This window comes from Rana temporaria, chromosome 8 (assembly GCF_905171775.1).
Source record: "Rana temporaria chromosome 8, aRanTem1.1, whole genome shotgun sequence".
NCBI classification, from domain to species: domain Eukaryota; kingdom Metazoa; phylum Chordata; class Amphibia; order Anura; family Ranidae; genus Rana; species Rana temporaria.
Window position 1 is genome coordinate 117234611 of NC_053496.1, and position 13757 is coordinate 117248367.

Sequence of the window (13757 nt, forward strand, 5' to 3'; positions counted from 1 at the left end):
TGAAAGTATCCTGATAGGGATCCACACTGTCCCCTGTGTCAGGCGCAGTTGGGTACCTATCTGCATATGTTTTGGGACTGTGCTGTCGACCTTCTGGGCTGGGATATTTGACTACTTGAATATCGGCCTTGAGTTGTCTGTTCCTATGACACCTGAATTAGCTTTACCAGGCATTCATGAGGATGAACATAGATCTCACCATAGTAAACTGTTGATTTCAAGCAATATAAACAGGCTACAGTTTTTACCACCGTGGGTTTTTGCCTTATTTGTAAAAGACCTGGGGTACCTTTGGACATCTCAAGGAGAGCAGTAATAAGTTGTGCATAGTGTTTCCTGGTGAACAGGGGGTGTAGCTGAAATGCATTAATAATAGGAGGAGCTTAAAGGGGCATGGTAAAATAAAACAAAAGCCTTCTTGTACCCATAAAATATGCTTTGATTGCTGTGCCACAAGTCAGAGTCTCACAGACATCTCAGTACACTTGTTTTTTTTTAAAAATGTAACTCTTAACTTACATATGCTTTTGTACACACTAAAAATAAACACTTTGTCTAAGCCTACCCCAACCGCTTCAGCCCTGGAAGATTTTACCCCCTTCCTGACCAAAGCATTTTTTACAATTTGGTACTGCAACACTTTAACTGACAATTGCGCAGTCCTGCAATGCTGTACCCAAACAACATTTTTCCCCCACAAATAGAGCTTACTTTTGGTGGTTTTTGATCACCTCTGCTGTTACAATTTTGAAAAAAAAAAACGCAATATCATTTACTTTTTGCTATAATAAATATCTCACATTTTTCCCCCAAAAACAACATTTCCTCATTTTATGCCGATATGTATTCTTCTACATATTTTTGGTAAAAAAATTGCAATAAACATATATTGATTGGTTTGCGCAAAGGTTATAGCGTCTACAAAATAGGGGATAGAATTATGTCATTTTTATAAAAAAAAATATTTTACTAGTGATTTTTATTAGGATTGCGACATTATGACAGGCTTAGTAATACTTACAGACAAACTTCAAAGAATGCTTCATGAATGTAAAAAAATCTCACAGTTTTTAAACCTTTTAAAAGTATATTGCTCATAGTTAATGTTGACATAAATGCACGCAGTTTGGGTGCATCACACAGAAATTGTCCAATTAGCACACATCGCATTGTCATAAAGTCCAGTGTTTTTGTATAAAAAGCACATTCTTGGACTGCAAAGAGACAGATCGTTTTCTACAGCCTCTTGCATCCACTACCCTCAACAACTCAAATAATAATCATGACTGGAGTAAAAGGAGGTCACGGACAAGGTCAGCAGACCCAGCAGTGTCAGACTCAGCAGTGCCAAACCCAAACTCAGCAATGTCAGACTCAAGCTCAGCAGTGTCAGCAAGGACAACAAGGAGGCCATGGTGATCACGGTCAATCAGGGCAGCACGGCAACCAGGGTAATCATGGTAGTCATGGAGATCATGGAGGTCAAGAAGGTCATGGAGGTCATGGTGGGCAAGGTCAAGGACACCAGGGACACCATGGTGGGCAAGGTCAAGGAAACCAGGGACACCATGGTGGGCAAGGTCAAGGAAACCAGGGACACCATGGTGGGCAAGGTCAAGGAGGACACTGAAATTGTAAGTACCATTTTTTGTAGCTTTAAATAAGAAACAGTGATTTCAGTGTATTTTTGAAGGAGCACATGGCTGTAAAAAAATATAATGGTATGGCTTTCATATTCGTATATAAAGCAACACGAAAACAAGTGGGTATTGTGGCATGTGAAGGTAGGTATAAGAGAGCATAGCTTTTTTTCCCCACTTGCAATATTCACAGAACTATTACAAATATAGCAGAGTAAGAATTTACTATCTAAACAAATGTACCGTGTTGTCTTTATGGTTCATGTAGGAAACAGAAGTCGACACAGGTAGATTTTTTTAAAAACTGATAAAGAAAATTAATTTAAGCCATAGGTATCTAAAAAAAAACAGTGGCCTTTAACACACAGATTAAGTTGTCTAAATCGACGAATATTTGGCAAGCTATAGAATTTTATCGCATTTGTTTTGGAGCACTATGTGAAATTATTACTTATACTCTTGGAGTATAGGGCAATTACAAGCTGCAGCCAGGAAGGGAGAGAAGGACCATTTCATTCACAGTAATGTGTCTGTGACCTTCAATAAGAATGCTAAATGGTTTAACTCTTTCATGACCAAAGGTCATTGATGTCTAGATGTCCAGTCCAAAATAATTAGTGACATCATGTGTCGGTTAACTTGACAATAATTTACTATTTGCATACCTAATGTATTTTGTTAAAGTTGAACTCTGGGCTGCTTATAAAGTTTACTGTGGAAGCAATGATAAAGATAAATATATTCCCCTGGATTAAATGAGCAATAAACTCTTAAACTGGCTATGCGCTGATTGAAATTCATCTGATTCAGCAGCGATCAGCCAAATTTTGATCAATATGTGGCCAAAACTGCTTACCATAAGTCGTTTGTTTCAATGATTTCTGTTGAAGGGACAACATGTTCCTTAATCAGTGTCTGCAGACAATCAGTGTATTCTAACATAGGCAGTTGTCATTGTCAAAATACAATGTCCCAGCAGGAATTCCTGTTTATCTGTCCATAGTACCGACTATTCCTGATTCTATGCTAAAGCTGGTCAAAAATGATACAATACGATTGTACAATTCCCACATCATACAATATAATTGTAGACTTGCCCGCACCTACTGTATGTAGTACTTATGCCAACTTAAAAAATGTATACTTACTGTGTATTCAACATATTAGAATAGTGCACTACATAGTCGCTGTCACATTGTAATAGGTGTTGCCAGCTTCATAGCATGGATCATGGTTACTCATCTTTCTCCTCTTGTAAATTCAGTAGTTAACTAGGAGTCTAAACATCAAATGGACTTTTAATAACAGTGTTTTTTGTTTTTTTAGAGAGAACGACTTTACAAATAGGCGTTCCAGTCAATAATTATATTTATACTACATTTGGTTACAGGCCAACGCATGTTTTTTAACTTGTGTGACATGTAACATATTGTTGTACATGTTTAGAAATTTGGTATCAATAAAGAATTACTGTATACACATATATTCAAATGTATACAGTTGGGGAGATTTACTAAAACTTGTGCACCCAGAATCTGGTGCAGCTGTGCATAGTAACCAATCAGCTTCTAACTAACAATAAAACCTGGAAGCTGATTGGTTACTATGCACAGAGGTACCAGATTTTGTGTGCACCATTTTTAGTAGATTAAACCCTGAGTTATTCTGTGAACAATTAAGAAGATGTGAAATTATATGTGCTAATTTGAGCTTATGACATAGAAAATATGAACTGACTGATTCCTCGACAAAGCATTTTAATCTACTCTATATGACTGAGTTTTCTGAATTGTTTGTTTTCTTGTTCTAGATTATGAACACATGGAAAAAAAATTTGTTGGACAACTTTAAAAAATGGAACGAAACAGAGCCTATGATCATCAGACAAATCACCTTACTTATCTAAGACACAAATAAATCTTAATTCATTACAGATTTGTTGGCGTTTTTCTTTACCTTAAATCTGAACTCTGAACAGATATAATAACTATTTGATCAATTCTACTGGTCAGTAAAAATGGTTACATAATTTTTTTCATACAATTAGAATGTAACTTGGTATCAGCCTCTTCTAAGTCTCTACACAATAGCACACAGATAGACAGACAGATAGGCCAGCTCTATGAACCAATTAGGGCTCTGTTTCTTAGAGCCAATACAGTATGTTTACAGAATAAGGACAGCTTCAGAAAGGATGTGACCTCATTAGCTGCTGCTGCTGCCACTTTTCAGAAAGCTCAGGCTAGGATCCTACAGTGACTGGTATGACTATACCTGTAAACAATAGGGATGAGCCTCGAGTTCGAGTCGAACTCATGTTCGACTCGAACATTGCCTGTTCGCCGAACAGCGAACAATTTGGGGTGTTCGCAGCAAGTTCGAAAAGCCGCAGAACACCCTGGAAAAGTCTATGGGATAAATCTAGAGTGCTAATTTTAAAGGCTTATATGCAAGTTATTGTCATAAAAAGTGTTTGGGGACCTGGGTCCTGCCCCAGGGGACATGTATCAATGCAAAAAAAGTTTAAAAAAAAAACAGCCATTTTTTCATATGATATATATATATATATATACCGTATTTATCGGCGTATATCGCGCACTATTTTCCCCTTAAACTAAGGGGAAAATCGAGGGTGCGCGATATACGCCGATAGCCGCTTCCCGCGCTCAGTTTAAAATCCAGCGCCGACATATACCGAGTGCAGTACACTCGGGTACATTCGGCTAGTCTCGGCTTCGCTCGTGCTCACGCATAAACGTCACAGAGCGTGAGCGAAGCCGAGCCTTGCCGAATGTACCCGAGTGTACTGCACTCGGTATATGTCGGCGGAGGCGTTCGAACTGAGCGCGGGAAGCGGGGACTCGACTTGAGGCACGCGCTGGAGAAGCCGGGAGGACACCATCGAGGCCGTATGTAATAAAATCATATAACATTTTTTTTTACTGGAATTTCGGGGGCAACTTTAGGGGTGCGCGGTATACGCGGGAGCGCGTTATACCGCGATAAATACGGTATATATATATATATATATATAAAATTGCATTTTAGTGTAAATATGAGATCTGATGTCTTTTTGACCCCAGATCTCATACTTAAGAGGTCCTGTTATGCTTTTTTTTATATTACAAGGGATATTTACATTCCTTGTAATAAGAATAAAAGTGATACATTTTTTTTTTAAAGAACAGTGTAAAAATAAAAAAATAAAAAGTAAAATAAATAATAAAAAAAACATTTTTAACGCGCCCCATCCCGACAAACTCGCGCACAGAAGTAAACACATACATATGTAGACGGTGTTCAAACCAAACATGTGAGGTATCACGCAGTTGTTAGAGCGAGAGCAATAATTCTAGCCCTATACCTCTTCTGTAACTCAAAACATGCAAAAAATGTTAAACATCACCTATGGAGATTTTCAAGGGTAAAAGTTTGTCGTCATTCCACGATCGGGCACAATTTTGAAGCTTGACATGTTTGGGTGTCAATTTACTCAGTGTAAAATCACCTTTCACAATCTAAAAAAAATTGGGCTAACTTTACTGTTGTGTTATTCTTTAATTAAAAAAAAAATGTTTCCCAAAAAAAAGTGCACTTGTAAGACCGCTGCACAAATACAGTATGACAGAAAGTATTGCAGCAGCCACCATTTTATTCTCTAGGGGTTTAAAGTATTTTTTTATCAAAAAAATGTTTTAAACCAGTAAACACCAAATCTCAAAACGAGGCTCTGTCCTTTAGTGACAGTGTCCCTTTTTGGTCTGGGGGATTCCTAGCTAGTATTAGCCTAGGGAACGCTAAACAGCTAATTGTGGCGACAGGATGGGCTTCCTACGACCTTTTAGATAGGTAGCGGTCCGGTAGCATTAATAGCCTTTAATCAGGTTAGGGAGCAAGAGATAGGCTAGATAGGCCTGATTTGTCTTGCAGGTGGCATGTTCCAGACTTCTTCGCCATCGCTGTGTTCAGATGCATCAGCGCCTGTCCTCTCAAGCCGGATTGTGTTACACCTTGCAAGCCAGATCATCAGGGGCCCCTGCAACTGAACTGTGCCACAAGGCCTAATTGGAGGTGTTGGTGTTAAAGGCCTTTAGTTATATATATGGATATAAATATATATAGACACCTATATACTCTGTTCTTCTCAGACATATGTACATTTTTCGTGTTATTGCTTTGGTTGTATGTAAAGCTATCACTTTGTCATAAAGTTACACTAATCACCTGCTGGTATGTCTGGATATATTTACTCTTAGAAATCTAATCTGAGTGTATTAGTACTACTGTTCTAGGTGGAGGCACTGCTAATTGTATACTTATAGTCCACTCTTCCTTTAGTGAAGGCTCTGGATCATTTGGTTACCTTCAGGTTAGGGCCATAGTGTGGAGAAGGCAACTTCATATGACCCCCCCCCCCTCCCCCCATATAACAGGGCTACAGAGGTAAAGCTGGAAATTTGAAAAAAAAAAGGTGAACTTATCCTTTAAAGTAAAACATACCTGGGTGATTCCCCGACGCTGACTGTGAAATGACACTTCGTTTTGATGTATACAACTGTAGCGCCTGGTTACTTTTCAGAACCGGTGCTAGTGTAAATTTAGAGGGGGGTCAGAGAGTTAAGTAACTCTGACCATGTTAATCTGTTCAAATTTGAAGCCTCCGTCTCAGCTTTGGCTGTGCTGTGGGTTCATGCTGTAATTTCTGGGGTGCTGATCACACCCCAGGCCGACGGGTGGCAGCAGACGAGTGAAGGATTTGGATGCTTTTTTCCAGCAGCCTATCAGGAGGAGGGTTTCCTCACTGTGCATGCTGGGGAAGGGTATTTATGAGGCAGACGCCATTGTAGTGGGTCTTCTTCACGTGTGGGGCCCACCTTTAGGGTAGCCATATCACGGCACCCCGGCAAAAATGGCCTTCCGGCCTGGGGTGTGCATGCTATGTGGTGTTCCTGGTTCCAGGACCACGTTGGTCTGGAACATTTGAGCTGTGGCTGGGGTCCAGTGATCGACTGGGTCCCCAATCTGAGGAGATCCTAAGCATTAGTCCCGTTAGAGGAAGCTGTTTGGTGGAGAGTCTGCCTGAGGAGTGCCAAGAGAGGCTGGTCTTGATCATCCCCCGGGGACCAAGGAAACTGGGTACTGAGAGGCTGGACATCGGTCGCCTATCAGTCGTTAACCTAACTAAAACTACCTGAAGGAGATCCAGGTGTTGAATCTGCTAAGGAGGATTCCGGACCACTATTGTCTCCATTGTTTCAACCATACGGAGTGTCTGTGGCAGTAAGTTCCAGGTGACATTCTGGCTGCCAGGCTTGTGAGAGAGGCCTGTCCAGGTGTGCTATACCCATCCCGGCTGGGGTGGTGAAACAGAAATTGTCATTGGAAGCAGGACTGTTTCCCTATTATATACACCTGAATCTGCCATTTCCATTTCTACTATTTCTCTACTCTTCACCAAGTTCTACTGTTTTTAGCTGGCTGGGTAATAAAAAGCACAGAAAAGAAACCTGTTGTGTGGACATTCCATTTACTGCAACTCTTCTCAAGTACCCTAGACGGTGGAGATACATGAGGTAACATGTCACCCAAAACAAATCAGCAGCTCCTTCGGGGGTCAGTGCACAAAACGGTTAGATATATAAAATTCTATGCTTTATTAAAAGGGGATATACAATACAAAATAAAATTAATGACATTGACTATATAAAAATAACAGAGAAATCTTAGAACAACAGTAACACACGACCTAGAAAAACCCTAAAGGTAAAAATTATTATAGTATGCTGAAACCGAGAACACAAAGTTACTTCCTATAACAGAGTATATGGGTGGTGTGTTACTGTTGTTCTAAGATTTCTCTGTTATTTTTGAATAGGCAATGTCATTAGTTTTGATTTGTATTGTATATCCCCTTTTAATAAAGCATAGAATTTTACATATCTAACCGTGTTGTGCCTACAAAATCCATCTGCCAAACGTACCCATTTAAAATCTACTATTTCAAGACGCGGCACTGTGTACTTTTTACCATATCCACAGTACCGCTCTGTGATGATGTGACCCCCAATCATTCTTTTAAAGACATTTACAAAGAAAAAGGAGTGTTTACATTTCCAGCAACATAAAACCTAGTATACGCAGTGAGATTATCGGATGATCGTCCCTTTTTTTTTGCTCGTTAGTCTCCATATCGAATGCAAATAGGTTGCAAAAGTTCGAAAATTCTCATACGACAGAAAAAAAAAATCAGAAGTGCTGTAATGTATATGTGTTGTATTTTCAGCCATAAACTGTACTAATTAACCACTTGCCGATCAGCCGCCATCGTTATACGGTGGCAGGTGGGCACAATCCCACGAACCGCTGTAGCTGTACGTCGGTCCCTGTACGTAGGCACGCGCGTCAATGTACCCGATACCCATTCACATGGAAGGACCAGAATCTAGGGGTCCCACTGTTAAAGGGGGCTTTCAGATTATGATAAGCCCCCCGCCCCCAGACCCCCACAACCACCCAGCAAGGGTTGTGGGGATGAGGCCCTTGTTCCCATCAACATGCCAGGTTGCCTGCTGCCTGCCAGGTTATGTGCTTTGATAAGGGTCTGGTATGGATTTTGGGGGGACCCCTATGCCATTTTTCTTGAATTTTAGCACAGGGTTCCCCTTAATATCCATACCAAACCTGAAGGGCCTGGTATGGATTTTGGGGGGACCTCCACACATTGTTTTTTACATTTTGGAGGGGGTTCCCCTTAATATTCAAACCAGACCCAAAGGGCTTGGTAATGGACTGGGGGAACCCATGCTGTTTGTTTCAATGATTTGTATCTATATTACTGAGACCCGGCAATTCATTACAGCCGTGAGCAGTTTTAAAAAAAAATCCTTTAAAAATGTAATTTTGCTGTGGTATTGTTCTAAACATGGGAAATATACACTATTTTACAAGCATACTAAGGACACCCCCCAGGCACGATATTTAAAGGAATATTTAATTTTTAATGTTTAACGTTAATCATTATTAAAATCACTGCTCCTGAAAAAAGGCAGTTTTTAAACTTGTTTTACATTAATACATGTCCCCTGGGGCAGGACCCAGGTCCCCATACCCTTTTTCTCAATGATTTTTATCTCTATTGTCAGGATCCAACAATTCATTACAGCCACGAGCAGTATTAAATGAGATTTTTTCCTTTAGAAATGTAATTTTGCTGTGGTATTGTTTAAACACAGGAAAGATGCGCTACTTTACATGCATACTAAGGACACTCCCAGGCACGATATTCAAAGGAATATTTATTTTATTGCTTCACTTTAAGCATTAAAAAAAAGGTGTAGAAAAAGCATGTGTGTGACATCAATTGTGCCATACATGTGAGGTATTGTTGTGAATGTCAGAGTGATAGCAATAATTTTAGGGCCATGGTTCACAGTTAATTCTAAACTGATGTCTTGTAAAGGCTTTTAAAGCATCACCTATAGAACATTTTGGGTACCATCGTTTTTTTTTGCGATTCCATAGGCATGAACAATTTTAAGACTTGATATATTTAGTATATTTTTACTCAACACTACCCCATCTTTTATATTTTCCTAAAAATTGGGTATAATATTGTATTTGTTTTAATTTTAGTGTATTCATTTCATGATTTCCTGAATGGACTTGGTTTGGAGCTAATTGCAGAACCACACTATAAGGGTTCTGGTCCAGACAGGTGCCATCTCACTCACTGGACCATGTCCAGAGGAAGATGGCAGGAGGAATCTGTTGTGGGGACCTTTGGTTACTGAACTTAAACTGATCCCTGTTGCTGTGTAGTGTAGTGGAAGCTGCACTGGGTACCAGAAGTAGTGCATGGGCCAAAGGTAACATGATGCCAGCACAAAGACTTGCCCCATGGTCTTCAGCTGTGTGTGGAGCCTTAGACTGTTCAACACTAGCTACTGCTTCTAGAGACAACTGTCCTGTAATTACTACCTATTAAGTGTTTTGAAGTATCCTGTGCCCAAGTTCCCTTCTCTTGTTAATATTCTTCAAATTATAAAATACCAAAACACATATCCCAGACTGTTTATTTGAGCCAGTGTGAATGGATTGTTGCTTGTGGGAATGGCAGTGTCAGGGCCAAAGCGCTGTACTTCCTCCTTTAACACACCAGCGTAGTAGATTGGCTTCCCGGCGGCTAACTGGGCACTTTAGGCGTGTGCGCATACGCATGTGACCTCTCGGGCCAATCACCAGCGTGACCGCCCTATTTAAACCAGCTCCTGTCAGTAGACAGGTTGCTGGTTTATCGTCAGCTACTTCCTGAACCTGTGTCTCTGGAAACCATTTCCTTTTGGAATTCCGTTCGACTCACCTCTCACCTGGAACCTGACCTTGGATTGCTTCACCACTCTATTGAACTCTTCTTACCCCGACCTCGGCTTGTGACCTGGACTCTGTTGTTGTTTCTCCTGCCCTTGAACCTCTTGGCTTGTGACCCAGATCTGCTGTCTTCTCTGCTCCCCGAACCTTGGCTTGCACCCCGGACTTTCCAGTTTGTTTCTTGGACTCTTTCAGTACCGGTTATCCGGCTTCAGTATCGTTTGTTCCTGTTTCTGTCTGCAGTCACCCAGAAGCACCTGTCATCTACAACCGTCACCGGTCAACGCTTCTCCACTGGCACCGGTACCGCCTCGTGCTTCCGCCACCTGTTCCAAAACTCAGTGGGCGGGCGCGCTTGGTCGTAAAGGTGAACCACCCTCGGCAGTTCGGTCTCGGTGAGTACTTGATTCCTGATAGTATAAACCAGCCGAAAACAAAAAATGTCCGAGACCGACAGGGTGCGTTCACCTTTCGAGACACTTAACCAGCAGGTGTCCGCGCTTACCGAGGCGGTGCAGAAACTTCAGGAGGGATATGTCCAAGTCGATGGCCGTCTACAACAGTTAACTGGGTCTCCTGGGGTAACACCCCCACCTGCTGCATCTGCTGTCGGGACTTCCTCATCACAGTCCATTCCCAGTTCAGCTGTCGGATTGATCCACCCGGAACCTCGGGTCCCTCCTCCGGAGCGTTTTTCTGGCGAACGCCGAAAATACCGGGCGTTCAAAAACGCGTGTACTTTATACTTAGACCTCCAGCCTAGAACTTTTTTCTCAGAGGCCGTGAAAGTTGGATTTGTTATTTCCCTCTTGTCTGAAGAACCCCAGGCTTGGGCGCACAGCCTAATGGAAAAATGAAGTCCGATCCTAGATTCACTGGACTCTTTCTTTGATCATATGGCTCAGTTATATGATGACCCGCAGCGTATGGCTTCTGCTGAGACCGTCCTCCATAATCTAACCCAGGGGAGGCGTCCGGTAGAGGATTATACCGCGGAATTCCACAAATGGTCAGCTGACACCGGCTGGAATGACGCAGCACTAAAATACCAATTCCGCCAGGGACTCTCAGAAACTCTCAAGGATGAGTTGGCAAGAACCGAGGCTCCCGCTTCGTTAGAGGCCTTGATCCAGTCCGCCACCCAGCTGGACCGACGTTTACGAGAACGACGCACTGAGCGCTTCCAGACTTCACGCCCTGCTTGGGTTCCACCCAGGGTAGTTCCAGCTGCATCCCCTCCTGTGGCTCCTCAACACGGCAGTCTTCCAGACCCGGAACCCATGCAACTCGGACTGGTTCGAACCCCTCTCACCAGTGAGGAAAGACTGCGTAGACGCCAGAATAACTTGTGTCTGTATTGCGGTGCCACCGGTCATTTTCTTCGCACCTGCCCCATAAGACCGAGTAAGTTCCCGATTCAACCCGTTTTCAACCTTCATGTCTCAAATAGTTCTCAAACTCATCTTGTACTCTTCGTCTCTTTACAGCTACTGGAAAAGACCATCCGCCTCCCGGCCATCCTTGATTCAGGTGCATGCAGTAATTTTCTGGACTCCAATTTAGCCCTTAAACTCCACATACCCCTTCGCAATAAGGATCAACGCCTGCAAATACATTTGGCCGATGGCTCTCTTCCTAAATCGGGACTAGTCTCACAGGAAACTGTGCCTCTTCTAGCCATTACCGATTCAGGTCATCAGGAATTTCTACGACTAGATCTCATTCCTTCACCGCTTTTTCCTATTATTTTAGGACTCCCCTGGTTGCAAACACATCAACCTTGCATCGATTGGCTGAAGAAAGAGGTCAACTTTACATCTTCCTTTTGTGCCCAAAACTGCTGCGCACCCACGGTAGCCACCTGTTCAACTGTGGTAACCTCACCTGAACTTCCACCTCACGTCCCCTCTGTTTACCATGAATTTAAAGACGTTTTTGATAAACAGCAGGCTGACTCTCTCCCTCCCCATCGGCCTTATGATTGCCCGATTGATCTCTTACCTGGCTCTGAAATACCTTTCGGCTATCTGAAACCGAGCTTGCGGCTCTTAAGGAATACATCGACGAAAACTTACAAAATAACTTTATCCGACCTTCTTCTTCTCCAGCGGGGGCAGGTATCTTTTTCGTTCAAAAGAAAGACGGCTCGTTACGACCCTGTATCGACTACAGAGAACTTAACCGGATCACCATCAAAAATAGGTACCCGTTGCCTCTCATACCAGAGCTTTTTCAGAGATTTCGAGATGCCCAGGTGTTTTCCAAATTGGATCTGAGGGGTGCCTACAATCTTGTTAGAATCCGAGTTGGGGATGAATGGAAGACCGCCTTCAGGTCACGGTTCGGTCATTTTGAATATCTCGTCATGCCATTCGGGCTCTGCAATGCCCCGGCCACCTTTCAACATCTGGTCAATGATATCTTTCGTGAGTATTTGGACGATTTTTTAGTTGTATACCTGGACGACATCCTCATTTTTTCCCCTTCTCTTGAGCTTCATAGGCACCACGTCAAGAAAGTTCTTACTATCCTCAGGAAACACAAATTATTTTTGAAAGCCGAAAAATGCGAATTTGAAAGAACGACGATACAGTTTCTAGGTTTTGTCATCTCCACCGGCGGGGTCGCCATGGATCCCCAGAAGATCAAAGCCATCTTAGACTGGCCGACACCAGTGGATAAGAAGGCAGTGCAGCGGTTTATTGGCTTCGCCAATTTCTACCGGCGATTTATTGTCGGGTTTTCTGCCATCGTGATTCCTATCACCAAACTTACCCACCAAGGCAGCCATTTTCACTGGTCGCAGGAGGCTCAGGAAGCTTTTGAGAAACTAAAAAAGATTTTTTCTTCAGCACCTGTCTTACGGCACCCTGATCCAAAGTTGCCCTTTACTTTGGAAGTGGATGCCTCTGAGACAGCCCTAGGAGCCATTCTTTCACAAAGGCAAGGGTTAAAGTCCCTACTCCATCCCGTGGCCTTTGCCTCCAGGAAACTAACAACTCCAGAGAAGAATTATGACGTAGGGGACAGAGAACTCCTCGCTATCAAATTTGCCCTCGAGGAGTGGAGGTACTTGTTAGAAGGAGCAATTCACCCGATTATAATTTTTACGGACCATAAAAATCTCGAGTACTTGCGCTCCGCAAAACGTTTGAGACCTAGACAAGCTCGATGGGCTCTTTTTTTTTTACGATTTAATTTCCATATTACTTATAGGCCTGGTTCGAAAAATGGAAAGGCGGACGCACTTTCCAGGATGTTCCCAGAGACTCCTTGCACAGCGGAACCAAGTACCATCCTGCCTTCCCGGAATTTTCTCTTGGTTTCTGAAACTGATCTGTTAAATTCCATCAAAATTGCATCCAGACAAATCTCGGACCCAGTATCATCGTCACTAAAGGAGCGCGATGGCTTATTTTGGCTTCAAGACAGGATCTACGTTCCCACCGAGATCAGGCAATCAGTTCTGAGCACCTTCCACGACCGTAAGTTAGCCGGTCATTTTGGGGCAAGGAAGACCTCTGAACTACTTTCCCGTTATTTTTGGTGGCCAAAATGGAAACAAGACTGTAAAACTTACATTTCTTCATGTGCAATCTGTCAACGCAACAAGGGTCCTAAAACCAAGACCTGGGGGTTACTTAAGCCTCTGCCAGTTCCAGAACGTCCGTGGGCTGATATTGCTCTAGATTTCATCGTAGATTTACCTCCATCGGAGGGCTTCACGACAATCCTGGTAGTCGTGGATCG